The sequence below is a fragment of the Giraffa tippelskirchi genome, chromosome 2 (genome assembly GCF_054371585.1).
Source record: "Giraffa tippelskirchi isolate mGirTip1 chromosome 2, T2T-mGirTip1v1.2.pri, whole genome shotgun sequence".
Classification (NCBI taxonomy): Eukaryota; Metazoa; Chordata; class Mammalia; order Artiodactyla; family Giraffidae; genus Giraffa; species Giraffa tippelskirchi.
The window spans coordinates 193,883,941-193,900,746 of NC_137276.1; the positions used below are offsets into that span (position 1 = coordinate 193,883,941).

The following is a 16,806-nucleotide window of genomic DNA, read 5'->3' on the forward strand; positions in this document are numbered from 1 at the left end:
TGTTTGGTACAACATCTCAACATAGTAACAACTCTATGTGTGTGTGAGTGTGTGTGTGTGTATTCAGTCACTCAGTTGTGACTCTTTGTGACACTGTGGACTGAGCCCACGAGGCCCCTCTGTCCATAGGATTCTCCAGGCGAGAATACTGGAGTGGGTTGCCATTTCCTCCTTCAGGGGATCTTCCCAACACAGGGACTGTACCCATGTCTCCAATGTCTCCTGCCTTGGCAGACAGACTCTACCTGTGAGCCACCTGGGCCGACCAGGAACTCTATGTGCTGTGCTCAGTAGCTCAATTGTGTCCATCTCTTTGCTACCCCGTGGACTGCAGCCTGCCAGACTCCTCTGTCCTCGGGGATTCTCCAGGCAAGAATGCTGGAGTGCATTGCCATGCCCTTCTCCAGGGGATCTTCCCAACCCAGGAATTGAACCCAAGTCTCCCACACTGTAGGTGGATTCTTTACTCTCTGAGCCACCAGGGAAGCACAGTTAGCTATTTCTAATATAATCCCATGTAGTAGATATTCTCTCAGACAAACATGTTAACCAGGCTTGGGCTCAATTGACCTTAGTTCCACCATATTCCCATTTGGTATCTCTCTTCCTGCCCTTAGAACATTGGTTCTCAGATGTATTCCTTGGATCAACAGCATGAGCTTTACCTGCAACTTATTAGAAGTGCAAGATCTTAGACCCTGTCCCAAGCCAACTGATAAAAACTCTAGGGTGAGGTGAATCAATCCTTTTTAACTAGCCTTCCCTGTTATTCTAATACAAGCTCAAGGTTTTGAAACCATAGATTTCTAATTCAATCATTTTAATTATGTTTTCTCCATAAACAAGCAGTAACCCTATAACTTTATAACCTTGAAAATTATGCCTTATTTTTCTCTAATGCTTATCTTCTTAACTTTCACTTTCAAATCTGTTCAAATTTTCTAATACTAGTTGGTGTGGCCATTCCATTCTTCTGTGAGGTAGTTCCCCAATCACTCATTTTTACCCTTAGGTGCCATTTTAGAGATTATGATGAAAGTGGTTGGGATGTGCCTTGGACACTAAGATTTTTAAAAGAGTGGTTCTGTCAAGGCTGTATATTGTCACCCTGCTTATTTAACTTATATGCAGAATACATCATGAGAACCGATGGGCTGGAGGAAGCACAAGCTGGAATCAAAATTGCCGGGAGAAATATCAATAACCTCAGATATGCAGATGACACCACCCTTATGGCAGAAAGTGAAGAAGAACTAAAGAGCCTCTTGATTAAAGTGAAAGAGGAGAGTGAAAAAGTTGGTTTAAAGCTCAGCATTCAGAAAACTAAGATCATGGCATCCGGTCCCATCACTTCATGGCAGATAGATGAGGAAACAGTGGCTGACTTTATTTTTCTGGGCTCCAAAATCACTGCAGATGGTAATTGCAGCTATGAAATTAAAACACACTTATTTCTTGGAAGGAAAGTTATGACCAATCTAGATAGCATATTAAAAAGCAGAGACATTACTTTGCCAACAAAGTTCCGTCTAGTCAAGACTATGGTTTTTCCAGTGGTCATGTATGGATGTGAGAGTTGGAGTATAAAGAAAGCTGAACGCCTAAGAATTGATGCCTTTGAACTGTAGTGTTGGAGAAGACTGTTGAGAGTCCCTTGGACTGCAAGGAGATCCAACCAGTTCATCCTAAAGGAGATCAGTCCTGGGTGTTCATTGGAAGGACTGATGTTGAAGCTGAAACTCCAATACTTTGGCCACCTGATGCAAAGAGCTGACCCATTGGAAAAGACCCTGATGCTGGGAAAGATTGAGGGCAGGAGAAGGGGATGACAGAGGATGAGATGGCTGGATGGCATCGCCGACTTGATGAACATGGGTTTGGGTAGACTCAGGGAGTTGGTAATGGACAGGGAGATCTGGCGTGCTGTGGTTCATGGGGTCGCAAAGAGTCGGACACGACTGAGCGACTGAACTGAATGTGCAACTAGGTTGAGCACATTGATCTACACTCTTTTTGGCACAAGTGATTCTGAAATCTCTTTATCCAGATATTAATTTGAGAACAGTGTTTCCCTGCCTTCCCTGGTAATTTAAATTATTTTTCCCTTAATAAAAATACACATTCCACAGCCACATCTCAGTCCTGGCAAATCAGAATCTCCAAGAAAGCCCCAGGAAGTGGTATTTTTTAAACAAGTACCCCCAGGTGATTCTTCTCATTATGGAAGTTTAAGAAAGAATGCTTGTGCTCGTTCGTGCTCAGTCTCTTCAGTCCTGTCTGACTCTTTGCAACCCTATGGACTGTAGCACACCCTCTCTGTCCATGGGATTCTCTACGCAGGAATACTGGAGTGAGTTGTCATTTCCTTCTCCAGAGGATCTTCCCAAGCCAGGGATGAAATCCACATCTCCTGTATCTCTTAAGAAAGAGTGATATATTATAAAGAAATATGCATGACTCTTGCTACTTTTAATTGAGGGACAAGAATACTGTCTAGATCAGTGCACTAAATCTTTTTTTTTTTTTAATAAATTTATTTATTTTAGTTGGGGGCTAATTACTTTACAATATTGTAATAGCTTTTGCCATACATTGACATGAATCAGCCATGAGTTTACATGTGTTCCCCTTCCTGGACCCCCCACCCACCTCCCTCCCCATCCCATCCCTCTGGGTCATCCCATTGCCCCGGCCCTGAGCCTTTGTCTCATGCATTGAACATGGAATGGTGTTCTGTTTCACATATGATAATACACATGTTTCAATGCTATTCTCCCAGAACGTCCCACCCTCACCTTCTCCCTCAAAGTCCATAAAATTGTTCTATGCATCTGTGTCTCTTATTCTGTCTCGCATATAGGGTTATTTAGTGCACTAAATCTTAGTCTTCACATTTTATTATCTCTGCACTCAATAATTATGTCATAAGCCAAATGATTATTCTATTTAAATTTCCAAGGGAGGAAGATATGTGATTTGGATTTATGTTTTAGAAAGAAAATGAAATTTCAGAGCAGTTTTCATTAAGAATGAAACCTAAATTCCCTGCTAATCTTGAAAGGTTAACCTTGTTTGCTCAGTTGGAAAAAATGACCAAGTTCACCATCCCATGTATAAAAACTCCCACTACTACTCTGAAAAAAAGTTTAAATTAAAACGAGCATTTATTTTAAAAGGAAAAAAAACTTTATATAGAGATTATAACCTTACTGGTGATATGATCACTAAATACCAATTAATTACTAGAAAGTTAGCATTATAGAGGTTAAATAATCATTTAGCAAGAAAGATTACAAAATCCAAATTAAAACACCAAGAAATTTAATTTGTCAAAATTACCATAAAACTCGCAGAGTGTTTCTTTGGAATTAATAAGACAGAACTCAGTGTGGTAGTAACATTACAGGGTAACTTTATGTATTTCTAGTACAATAAATGTGCTTCTATCAATTAAATACACAGTTTTAGTATTTAGCTTGTAATGGTTATCTTGCTAAATGACAAGAAGTATATTCATTAGGTTATGTGATTTAATTTATTATCATAAAATTTATTCAGCTTTATAGATTCTTAAAATAGCTGAATTCATTTCACCAGATTTAGGACTCATTTAGACAATATAACTTCTATGTTTTGCTTGAAACTTTAATCTTAATTGCGATCATTTGACTCAGGCAAAATGCATCTGTAGCCAGGCTTAACAATCATGGGTACCTAAAGAAGATCTGATAGTTTCTCTTTGAATTATTCAACAGCTATGACTGTATCAATATGTACAAATTTCAAAATAGGGAGGGCTCAGAAACCATCTATCTGTTCCAGTCTGCTGCTGCTGCTAAGTCGCTTCAGTCATGTCTGACTCTGTGCAACCCCACAGATGGCAGCCCACCAGGCTCTTCTGTCCCTGGCATTCTCCAGGCAAGAATACTGGAGTGGGTTGCCATTTCCTTCTCCACTGTTCCAGCCATCAAACATTAAAATGTAATGAACAGACTATAATAATAGTTTGTCCAATAATAATTTGTCCAAGAAGCTTTGCTCAAAATTCAAAATATAAATAAGTGACATAGATAGGATAGTTTTGACCAAAGAAGAAGCAACATAGTTGAACACTTTTTAATACTGGGCTGAAGGGTCCCTGGAATCCTGGTGAAATCTACCCTGCTTACCTTGATAGCCAGTTCTATACACAGCTTGTTCCTACCAAAATGACTCAAGCCATCTACCTATTTCTAATGTCATAAATACACTTTTATAAATTAAATAAACAGCTTTAGTATTTAGCTTGTAATGGTTATCTTGCTAAACGACAAGAAGCACATTCACTAGGTTATGTGATTTAGTTTATCTTCATAAAATTGATTCTGCTTTATAGATGCTTAAAATAGTTGAATTCACTATGTTTTGCTTCCAACCTAATGTCCCAATTGTTGTAGCTCACCCTTCCATCTGGGCTTCCCTGGTGGCTCAGATGCTAAAGAATCTGCATGCAATACAGGAGACCAGGGTTAGACCCCTGGGTTGGGAAGATCCTCTGGAGAAGGGAATGGCTATCTACTCCAGTATTCTTGCCTGGAGAATTCCATAGACAGAGGAAGTTGGCGGGCTACAGTCCATGGGGTCGCAAAGAGTTGGACGTGACTGAGTCACTAACACACACACACACCCTTCCACCCAAGTGCTCCTCTTCGTGTCCTACTTTCCTTTCTCTCTTCGGGGTGACAGCTAATCTAATTAACTAAGCAGCTATAATTAAATCCACTGTGTTTGCTAAAACAATGATTCTCACACTCTAATCACACTTGAGGATCTTGTCAAAATGCAAATTCCAGGGCCTGTGATTTTGCAGTTTTACCCTACTTCAGGATCCTGTTGAGCCAAAGATCACACTTTGAGTAGAAAGAAGCTAAAAGGTAGCTCTTTTCCTTTAACTTAAGCACTGATTTAACTTAAACAGTGTCTTTTCACTCTAGTTCAAAAATTCAGTGCCTCAGAAAAACGAAGAATTCTTGGCTTAATTGCAGACCTACTGAATCTGAATCTCTGTGGAATGAACCCAGGAATCTACAGTTTTAATAATCTCCCCTATCTGATTCCTGTACAGATCAAAGGCTAAGTTACAATTTCATCTCCAATCTCATTCCTAAATCTTCCAGGTCATAGCTATGTGTCTTGAGAGCTGTTCTTTACAGATTTGGCACAAAATAAAGAAGCAAATCAAATAGTGGAGGCAGAAAACAGAATGACAGGTTAGGCAAAAACTCATTTTGGGAGAGTAAAACATTCAAATCATCCATGGAGCCATGAATTCATTCTAAACTACAAAGCAGCCCTTTAATTTCTTCTGGTGTGGACACCTTGGAGATTACATAAAAATTTTTGTAAATAAAGTTCTTTTGTGCTACTAGCAATAGTGGAAGTGCTTGCCACAGTATGTGAGTCTCCGAGTTATCTCACTTGGCTATCTCCAGCTTGCCAATTTTCTCTTATTGACATTGCTTCCAATTACCATTACTTGGTACCACATGGTGGGCGCTAAGTCATCGCTAGTAATTACATGCTTCAGTAGAAGCTCAGAGCCTACATGCTCAGGAGCATGTAAAAGCTGTCATGAAAATGTAAAAATAGAGACTCAAGCATGGGGCTTCTCAAAAGATCTACATGCAGCTTCAAACAGCAACATTTTACTAGAAGTAAACATACTCCAAACTGAGCAGCTTTCTCCTAAAAATGTAAAGATTAAATGTATCCAGGTTAGTATTTTATGGAAACATCACCAAAAAAAGGCATAAATGAAATGACTTTCTCAAAGTACAGCATTGAAACTAGCCCACAAATATATATAGACCTCATGTAGCACTTACCCTCCATTAACACTGCCTCCCCTTTTTCCCAAAGGGAAGTCACTGACTAATAATCCAATTCACTTGCTGAGTCTAGAAGTTTACTACTGTGCAGATAAGTATGTCGAGCTTAAGATATTTCCAAGAAGTGATATTCTGAGTGATACTTCTTTCAGACATTACTTTGCATTCTTCAAAGAGCTTGATTTTAAGCATGGTGTATTTTGTTGCTCAAAGGAGAATGTGGAAGTAAGTCAAGACTTCACAAATTCTGTACAGAGGTATGCAATTTAAAACTTTGACATTTTCAGGAATGTGTAAGGATTCAAGTCAAATTTAGCTTATTCTAAATCATTCTGCCTCACCCTAGGGAAAGTCAAATAGAATTCTTTGACATCAGGGAAAATAAATACTTATTGCTATATCTACATGTGACATACACGGCAAAGATAAAAGGGAAGGAGAAAAGGACAAAAAAGTTAAAAAAAGAAAAGTGAATTCAATTAAATAAAATTCCAGTAAATTAAAAACTTGAACACTAAAATTTCTTAATATATTTGATCCTAACTAAGAAAGTCTTTACTTTTACTCCTTATTTTAACTCCATACTTCATTTTATAAGTGGAATGCTTTCTTTAATGTATGTTGATAAATGAAAATTTAATTCTGCTTTCACAAAAAAGAAAAATAGTAACTAATATTAGTTCTAAGATGCAAAACTATGCTGTGGGGGTGAGATTATAAACAATAAACTATACTCTCAAGACAATGGTGATCTAATGGCTGGGAAGTAGGGAGAGGGTTAGATAACCCTACAAATATCTATGTTAACAATCGATGTAAGTGATGTAAGAGGGTGGAAAACATTAATGTTGTTCAAAAGGGTGATACCATAGGGTTGAGAAATCAAGGACTGCTTCATGCAGTAGATGCTTTATGACTGGGACCCTGATGCTTGTGCAAGATTTTAGAAGGATTAATTTAAAAATTAAGAAGATTTAGGAAAAGCTACAAAAAAAACAGAAAGGTTGGAAAGTATAGAATGTGTTTGGCCGAATTATGTGTGTATACTTCCTTTTGGATTCATATAAGAAAGAAGTGAAGAGGCAGCTGATAAATTAGTAGAGATCCATGGCATAGAGCAGAGAAGGCAATGGCACCCCACTCCAGTACTCTTGCCTGGAAAATCCCATGGACAGAGGAGCCTGGTAGGCTGCAGTCCATGGGGTCACTAAGAGTCAGACACGACTGAGCGACTTCACTTTCATGCACTGGAGAAGGAAATGGCAACCCACTCCAGTATTCTTGCCTGGAGAATCCCAGGGACGGCGGAGCCCGGTGGGCTGCCGTCTATGGGGTCGCACAGAGTCAGACACGACTGAAGCAACTTAGCAGCAGCAGCAGCATGGCATAGAGGCACTTGACTAGCAAGCTAAGGAACTTTTTCCTGATTCAACAATGGAAAACCTTTAAATGCATTAGAGTAAATAAATGACATAATTTGTCTTTCTGTATGATGGATTTGAATACAGATTAGACTAGGTAGAAAGTAACTATGGAAGAGCTGTCCTGGAGATATACAGGAAGAGAAAGCCAGAGGAATCAGATGGATAGGATAGATATTGAGGAGACACAAACTATGGAACTTGATAATAGGGTGGATGAAAAGTTTAACCACAGAACTAAGCAGGAGGTATAGGAGAGGGAGGGCTTCCCAGGCATAGTTATGCAAATAAAATACGTGACTGACTTTGCTTCACTAATCTTGCTTTAACAAATAAGATAAAACAATAAGAACTTAGCTGATACATAAACAGACTGTATAAGAAATATTCCTCAAAATTTTTTGCCTTTATTTGCTTACATAATTTCAGTTTTTAAGTAATATTATACATGTAAACATCTTTAGTACAGTTTTATATATGGGACATTCATCACTGAACAACAAAAATTCACTGAGTAATTAATATTGTACCATTCATTGTTAGTGCATTTTTATGACATGATTAAAGTTAGCTATAGTTTGGTTGATCAATAACCTTTTCCTAAAATATTTATGCTGTCTCAGGCACTGTGTTAGAAACAGAGGTGTCAACATTGAAAAAGAAGTTGGCTCACTTTAAAGAAATTATTGTCTAAAAGAGTAGAAAATCCATTTAAGTATAACACAGCTTGAGAGTTCAGCACACAGTGCAACTGTGGACAAAAGTTGAACACCTAGTGCTGGTTTGATAGAGCAAACAAGCCTTCTTCAGCCTGATCATAAGGGATAACTTGACCAACTGAAATAAATGAGGCAAGCATGAAAGAATTTCTCATCAGAGGAGATGGCAGTGAGAAAACAGAAAGAACTGTGGGTGTTAATAAGGGAGAGGACTATAAGGAGAGGACGATGAAGAAAGGTTTATGTGAAAGAATTTGGGATTTTACCCAGAAGGAAAGGAGTCATGAAATCTTTAAGCAGTCAAGAGGCTTAATCACATGTGCGTGTTACAAAGACTACTCCAGGTGCAAAGCAAAGAAACAAATAGACTGGATTGAAATGAGAAATTGTCTTTGAGGATATTGTAGAAAATGAAAGGAGATACTAGTGTATTTCATTAAATATTTAAAAGAGGATGTAAGTAAAGTATACTAAGACATAGCAGAATGGGTAAAGGAATAAATGAGGGAGATAAGAAGATCTAAGATAAAGCCAAGATCCTCAGATTGAGTAACCAGGGAGATAATTGATGTATTCATTAAAATAGGGTGGGTAGGAAAAGACCAACTCTGGAATTATTGGAACTTTATGTATATTAGGTCTTCCCTAGTGGCTCAGTCAGTAAAAACAGTCTGTCTGCAATGAGGGAGACCCAGGTTCAATCCCTGGGTCGGGAAGAGCCACTGGAGAAGGAAATGGCAACCCACTCTGTATCCTTGCCTGGAGAATTCCATGGACAGAGGAGTCTGGTGGGCTACAGTCCATGGGGTCACAAAGGGTTGGACATGACTGAGTGACTAACAGTTTCACTTTCTTTCTATCAGCAACTGTACACACAAGTTTGAAGCAAAGAAGAAAGAGCAGGACTAGAGATTACTCAACAGCACCATATATGGCAACTTAAATAAAGGAAGTGGATGAGATTGCTAAGGGATACTATTCAGGCTGAAAAAAAGAGAAGACAGAGGATGGAGCCTAGATAATACTAAAATTTAATGCAAAAAAAAAAATGTCAGGAATGAAACAGGAAAATGAGAAGAGTGAACTATGATAAAGCCAAAAAAAGCATTTATAAGAAAAAATATATTAATGCTACTGAGTGGTCATGGATGATTAGAACTGAAAAGTGTCTACTGGACTCATTAACAAGAATGTTATGAGCAAACACAGGAAGAATATGTTTGTGGATTAACGGCTCAACTTAGCTTTCAGTGAATAAGAGAAGGTAAATTCCCAAAAGTAATTATAGACAACTCTTTTAGATAGAGTTGGAAAGATATTTAGAGAGGGACATAGAATAGATAAAAGACTGTCTTAAGGAGGAAAAGACCTGGCATGGTAAATGCTCATTGAAGTATGAGTGCAGAGTGACTTTGAAGATATAGGATGGAATCAAAATACCTCCAAGTGAAATAATTAAATTTAAGGGAGAAAGTATTTTTTCTCCCTTAAAATAATGGATTCAAATTTTTTCTTATCCAAGTGTATTAGTTTTCTATTGCTGTTAAAAATTACTACAAACTTAGCTGTGTACAACTACACAACTTTCTTATCTCACAGCTTTCATGGGCTGGATACTGGTTACTGAAGTCATCCCAGGGCGTGATGAAGTAAAAACAAGGTGTTGGCTGGGCCTGTGTCCTCATCTGGGGCTCACGTCCCCTTCTAAACTCACTAGCTGTTGGCAAAATTCAGTTCCTTGCAACTGTGAAACTGAGTCCCTGCTTTATTGCTGGTCATCAACCAGGTACTGTGCTAGCAAACCACCTGCTGTCCCTTTCATGTTACCCTCTCCACAAGATGACGATCTGCTTCCTCAGAGCCAATGAGAGAATAGCACTGCTGCTTCAAATCTCTCCAGCATCAGGAAAAGCTCAGACTCTTTTAATGGGTCACCAGTTTAGACCAGGCCCACCAAGTGTCATTTCCCCTGAGAGTAACTCAAAGTCAACTGATCTGCAACCTTAATTCCATCAGAAAAATTTCTACGCCTTTGTCCTATAATGCAATCTAACCATGAAAGAGACATCCATTCTATTCACAGGTTCTTTCCACACCCATGGGCGGGGATACTACAGACTATGTACTCCAGGAGACAGGAATCTTGAGAGCCATCTCAGAATCCTGCTTAACATATCAAGAAAGCATCACCCTGAGTTGAAATATTTTTCTTTTCTTTCTGAAATGGAAATTTGTTCACTATTCACTTAATAAGTGTGTCCTCATCTCTAAATACATATATTGTTTTACATCTTTTACTGAAGTCTTTCCCAATTTTAAGAGAACAAATCTAAAAAAAGAAAAGAAAACTAGAAGTTTAATATTTATCGAAAAAAAGCGACACAATTGAGAGCTGGTGGGAGCCTCCTAATGCAAAGTTGGGGTAAGAGTAGACTTGCAGACAGATCCCATTAGTCTACATAGAGATCTAAATCATGGTATTCAATAAAACTGAAAAAAAAAAAAAGATAACAGGAAAATAAAGGCAATTCTTAAAACTGTCCATTACAACTCTCCCCACCTGTCTTGATGAAGTTGTCCTTGGGAATTTTTGCTTGGGCTGACATTAACTGTTGTCCCTCTTTGGGACAACATGGGCCCAGTGTTTGAGGTAGCACTGGCTTTCCCTATTCCCTAAAGGTTTAGTTTCCATAAGCATACTCGGTTCTGGATTTTCTCAGGAAAGGAAGAACAGAGTGTTGAGGACTCTTTACCTTTTGAATTCTGGATCTCTTCATAAATGAATGGAGACTAACAGGTGGGAGGTAGGTACATATTCATAATGGAATCTGATCCTACTATCAGCCTTCAAAATTACTTTTAAAACATGGATCCACAAACTAGTTCCCACTTACTGTGTTCTTTCAGTATTGCAAAAAACCAAACTATAATATATAAAGGGCTTCCCTGGTGGCTCAGACGGTAAAGCGTCTTCCTGCAGTGTGGGAGACCCGGGTTCAATCCCTGGGTCGGGAAGATCCCCTGGAGAAGGAAATGGCAACACACTCCAGTACTCTTGCCTGGAAAATTCCATAGACTGAGAAGCCTGGTAGGCTACAGTCCATGGGGTCGCAAAGAGTCAGACATGACTGAGAGACCTCACTTTCTAAACTATAATAGAATTCAAATGACAAAATTGAGAAATGATGCAACAAATGTATCTTTTCTTGCATGCAATTTGTACTGGAAATTATAACACCTACCAAAAAACAGTATATAACACAGTATCTCTCCCTCAGCAAATTTATAAAATGATTAGGTTCTAAGACTATCTAAACACAGTGCAGTTAACAATTAACAGTATCTTTCATGGGTGTGGAAAGAGGATGAGGGTGTAAATGTTAAGCACAATTAAAATATATTCACACACCTGATCTAGGAAAATGATGTAAGATAGATAAAAGAAAGAAAAACAATAATAGCTCTTAGTCACTGAATCCCTGTGCTGTTATAGCCATTAAAGTGGATATTGTGTATACATCATCACAGGTGTTCACAATGGCCTAGCAAGTAGATTTGTATCACTTTTTGAAATCTTGCAAAAAGGATAGACAGAAAGGTTAAGAAACTTATCCGGGGACACAGAAAGAGTGAGAGGCTGTAATGTGTCCTCGAGTTTAGCTGACTTCAAGGCCAGTGCAATTGCTCATATATCACATTGCCTCTGGTGAGAAGGAACGCCAGTGAGGAGTCTGATGTCATATGTCTCCAGAGCACTGGAGTAGCACATGCTGAAATAACTTTAGATTGTTCTGATTGCTCAGCGACCATATTTTTCAGAAAAGTGCCACAAAACATAAATTGATTATGTCCTCTTGCCCTGCATATGAGAATACGTCCTCAAACTTGTTTATTTTCATAATATTTTTAATAACAAAGACTTTTTAAAAACAAACACCTTATCCATAAAAGATTTCCGTATCAGAAATGTTACAGGTGATTCTTGAATTTGGTCATTTCTTTTCTTCTGGTTAAAACTAAATTTCAAAAGACCCCAGTTAAACAATGCTTTGAATAAATAATGCACAATACCTTAATTTCTCAGACTTCTTCCCTGGCCTTAGCTGGTACAAATTTGCACCTGTCTTTTTGAAAAAACATTATCTGAGGGCGAAAAATCATTATCTGAGGGAGAAAAAGACACATTACTTTAGTAACATATTTATGAGTACTGGGAATGACTCTATAGCTTTTGTGTTATTAGATGTGGATATAACTGCTGTTTTCTTCCTTTTTGAGAAGCCAACCTAAGAGACTTCTGCCTGCATGTCCAGAGCCAGAAACTCACTTTAATAGCAGCCCTGCAAGGCAGTGCAGGGAACTAAACTGTGATATGTACTGCTAGTTTTCTAATGAATTGAACTACACAATCACAGCAAATAGTAAGAAAACCCTGAAGGCTGATTTTGTGTGTATTTATTTTAGCAGTATTCAAGGCAGAAACTAATCAGAGAGGGATATTTGTTAAAATGAATGTTTCCTTGGCTAAGAGAGTTCAGCTTTAACAACTTTTCATTGATACTTGACATGTATTCTGACTACTTTTTTATATTTCATTTTTCTAAAGGATTCATTTAGATGAAGAGTATGAGGAAAGAAAGGTTGGTGAAATTTGTCAGCTGAAGTTTGCAAAATTTTGTAATAAATCAGGTGTTGACTTCCTCTTGGACAGATTTAGGAATCAAGTAGCCAAAATAACCAACCCTCCCTTCTATTTATATTTTCCCATAAAAATCATATAATGAAATAAGATAAATACCCTAATACCTTATGGTGTCATTCTTTGTATTGAGCCTATATAGGCACAAAGGGAATTGTGGCCCTTAAGAACTATTTGATGTAAGTTGCAAACCTGGATAATTTAGTGAATAAAACTGCAACTTGCAAGTTCAAAGAAACTCATCTCAAGCTATGATTGCTTAAAGTGAGTAAATTTATGTAAATTGGTCCGTACCTGTTATTTTATATTCTTATAACAAAGAGGAAAAACTTGCAATGTGAAGGAGTTTAAACTTGCATATAATTTTAAGTCAGACAACAATGTTTGGTTTGGTATAGGCCATGAGATGTCAGATAAATTAGCATAACTCAAAGGAACACACATTAAATGCTCATATGCATTTAAATGTGTAGAGAAACCAAAGAGAACTGCCACATACCTGAATCAACTCAGTCATTCTTTTCTAATTACTTTCCCCCTCTCCCTGCCATGCATCTTTTTAGGTTGGTTTTTCTGCTAAAGGTCCCTCCTGCCTTTTCTTTCCCCTGATCTTCTCTCAGGCTCTAGAATGGGGATTGGGAAAATAGTAATGGTGATTTGCCAGGTCATACACCAATAAAACTGAACTCAACATTCAGAAAACTAAGATCATGGCATCTGGTCCCATCACTTCATGGCAAACAGTGGAAACAGTGACAGACTTTATTTTGGGGGGCTCCAAAATCACTGCAGATGGTGACTGCAGCCATGAAATTAAAAGATGCTTGTTCCTTGGAAGAAAAGTTATGACCAACATAGACAGCATATTAAAAAACAGAGACATTACTTTACCAACAAAGGTCTGTCTAGTCAATACTATGGTTTTTCCAGTAGTCATGTATGGATGTGAGAGTTGGACTATAAAGAAAGCTGAGCACTGAAGAATTGATGCTTTTGAACTGTGGTGTTGGAGAAGATTCTTGAGAGTCCCTTGGACAGCAAGGAGATCCAACCAGTCCATCCTAAAGGAGATCAGTCCTGAATATTCATTGGAAGGACTGATGCTGAAGCTGAAACTCCAATACTTTGGCCACCTGATGCAAAGAACTGACTCATTTGAAAAAGACCCTGTTGCTGGGAAAGATTGAGGGCTGGAGGAGAAGGGGACAACAGAGGATGATTTGGTTGGATGGCCTCACCAACTCAATGGACATGAGTTTGAGTAAACTCCGGCAGTTGGTGATGGACAGGGAGGCCTGGCGTGCTGCAGTCCATGGAGAGTTGGACATGCTGAGTGACTGAACTGAACTGAACTGAACACCAATATAAAGAAGATAAGGGTTGTTTGGGGCATTGGAGAAAAATGTTGTTTCTTATAGATCACTTCCCCAAAAGATGATTGGAGAGAGGTAATCAGCTAACCTAGAACTTGGCGTCAGAGTAATGTACAGATATTTGAGCTTCAGCCTCCCTCCAACCTGTGAGCAGAAATACTCTCCACGCATTCTCCACAGGTACTACTGCTTGAGAGTGGGAGGTGAGGATGAAGAGAGCTGCTCTACTCCTCAGTACTCATTTATGACTCTCAAAATTTAATCCCTGTGTCCAAAGAAAGCTTTATCATTAGGTTTTTGTCCTCTTTAAAAATACTCCATTAAAAAATATATATCCTTTAAAAAATGGATAAATCTCTCAAAATATAGCATTTAAAAGAAAGGTTATAAAGGTAAAATAAGAGCTAACATTATTGACTATTGCCAAGTATATTTTAAAACATCATTAAATCAGTGGAAATTGCTGCAAAAACAGAAATAAAATAGAGTAATAATTCCAATTGCATCCATATACATATATACATGCACATATATGTTATATATTTATGTATTAAATATGCTACACCATAGAGGTAAGGGGAGGATTTATTTTAAAATATAATGTGATAACTGCTGAGGAATTTGGAGAAACAAATATCAATCATATACAACCTCACAACATGTATCATTATATGATATGTAAGCTCCACATGCATAAAAGAGCTATTTTACAATATGTAAAATTTCTTTACATTATGTAAAAAATATATAGAATAATAAAAATAATGATTTTAAAGGAAGAGGAAAAACATTTAGATAACTATCTGCAGCAAAATTGATATATATAAAAACTAATATATATGCTATATAAAAATATATGGAAATTAGTATGAAAGATGACACTAAAATGAAAAAGTGACACAAACAACTTAAGATTAATAAAGTAAAATAAATATATAAAATGTTCAACTCTGCTGGTTCTTAAAAGAACACATTGAAATAAGAGTAATGTACCTTTTTAAAAGCCAAAACAATGAGGGAATTTGGTAATCAAGCTGATACTCTCATACATAACATAAAAAGTAATAAATTGGAAGATTCCTTTTGAAAAAATGATTTTTCAGTATATTTTAAGTATATTCATATTTATATGAATTTCTTTATCCCAATTATCTCACTTTTGGTAGGAAGATAAAGGAAATAAAAAAGATAATGAAAAACAAGGAAAAGTTAATACACATGAAAATATTTAGTGTAACATATATAAAGCTATTAAAATTATGAGGATTCTATAACAGAAAAATACATATTTACAACATTAAATAAAAAAGAACAGTTAAATCTGTCTATTAATTATAAATATTTAAAAAATCATGCATAGATAGGAATTATATGGGGAAAAAGAATACTTAAAGAAGCTTGACTCATTAAATCTTTGACTGTGGATCATTTTATGCATTGTATTTTGATCCAATCAATGTTGCAATCTTATTTATCTAGTAAAAATAATTCCTTCAAAGTGAAAATTCATGGCAGAGGGTAACAAAAACTCTTGTGGTTCCTCACTACCCAGTCTCATTTTTCACAAAAATTTTATCTCGGCATAAGGCCACCAGAATTAAGGCAACATGGCCCAGTCTCCTTTGTAGCCACGTATGGCCATGTGCCTAATTCCCGGGCAATGTGCAGTGTGTATGGGTGCTCTGTAGCAGCTTCCTAAATCCTACCTTACCAGACAGCTGTCACATGGCTTCCCTCCTACTTCTACATTGCTTCCTCCTGCTGCTAGGCTATAGATGCCAACTTGGACAAGGGCCAATCTAGAGTGACAAGGCAGCATGAACTGGAAGGAACCTGGGTCCTTCAAGAGGCATATTTGATCCTTCAAGACCAGAGGCATATTTCAGCTCTGTTTTGTCCATCTCTGCCCTTTGTTGACATAAAGAAAAGAGTAGGGACTAAACTATCTTGCATAAACCACTACTAATTTTCACTTTTCTGTTACTCACAGCAGAATCTTAACCTACTAAATGCCAAGAAGGTTACCCTAAAAGCCAGTTAGCTGACAGCCATAATCAGTTGAAAATTGCTGACAGCAGGTTAGAAACAATCTGGGAGCAGTAGGAAACTAAAAAGGTTGGCAAGATTAACCCTAAGACATTCAAATTAACTGACTGGATCTAGGCAGTTAGTTCCTCCATGCCAAGCATTCTCAGTGGGGATGATATTGACCCAAGGGAATGAAAATTGGCTCTTGAGGGAACAAAAAATTGTTAGCTATTATAATGGTCTTCTATGCTTCTCCAACATGCCACAATACATAAAGGGACATACAATATATCTGTGGTATTAACATTTCATGGGGGTCGGGCTAGCATTTAGGAAAAAAAGGGTCTAAAAATGTTCCTTAGTAGGGTGATATTAAAAAAAAAAAATGTTAAGGAATGCTGCTCACTGTGAAATGTCCTCTCCTGCCTGTTCCACCAAACAAATCCTACTCACTCTCTTAGACTCCTTAGCTTCCCCAATCTTTTAAACCACTTGTCACATTGTTTTGTTAGTGATTGTTTATTTTTTCATCTTTCCCACTAGATTTTTTGCAGATTCTAAGAAAACGATTAAGATTTTCAATTCTGCATCTATAACACACTGATTGGCATATATTAAGAGCACAAGAAGTGTGAATGGTTGAATGAATACCACAGGGACAATTTTCCTTTAAGTCCAAAGCTCTAGCAATTCTCACTT

The 16,806-nt window shown here is 37.5% G+C and overlaps 1 long non-coding RNA gene across 2 annotated transcripts in view; it reads right to left on the bottom strand.

Moving 5' to 3' along the window:
- The window catches only part of LOC145528695 (uncharacterized), a 686,972-nt gene that overhangs the window by 462,429 nt on the left and 207,737 nt on the right, over window positions 1-16,806 (bottom strand). Inside the window, exons 3-4 of one of the 2 annotated variants that reach the window (XR_014070553.1) lie at window positions 13,206-13,329; window positions 12,079-12,171 (exon numbers count right to left, since the gene is read on the bottom strand). The exons of the other annotated variant lie outside the window; for it this stretch is intronic. This is a non-coding gene — a long non-coding RNA (uncharacterized LOC145528695). The remainder of the gene's footprint in view (window positions 1-12,078; window positions 12,172-13,205; window positions 13,330-16,806) is intronic. 2 annotated transcript variants of the gene reach the window in all.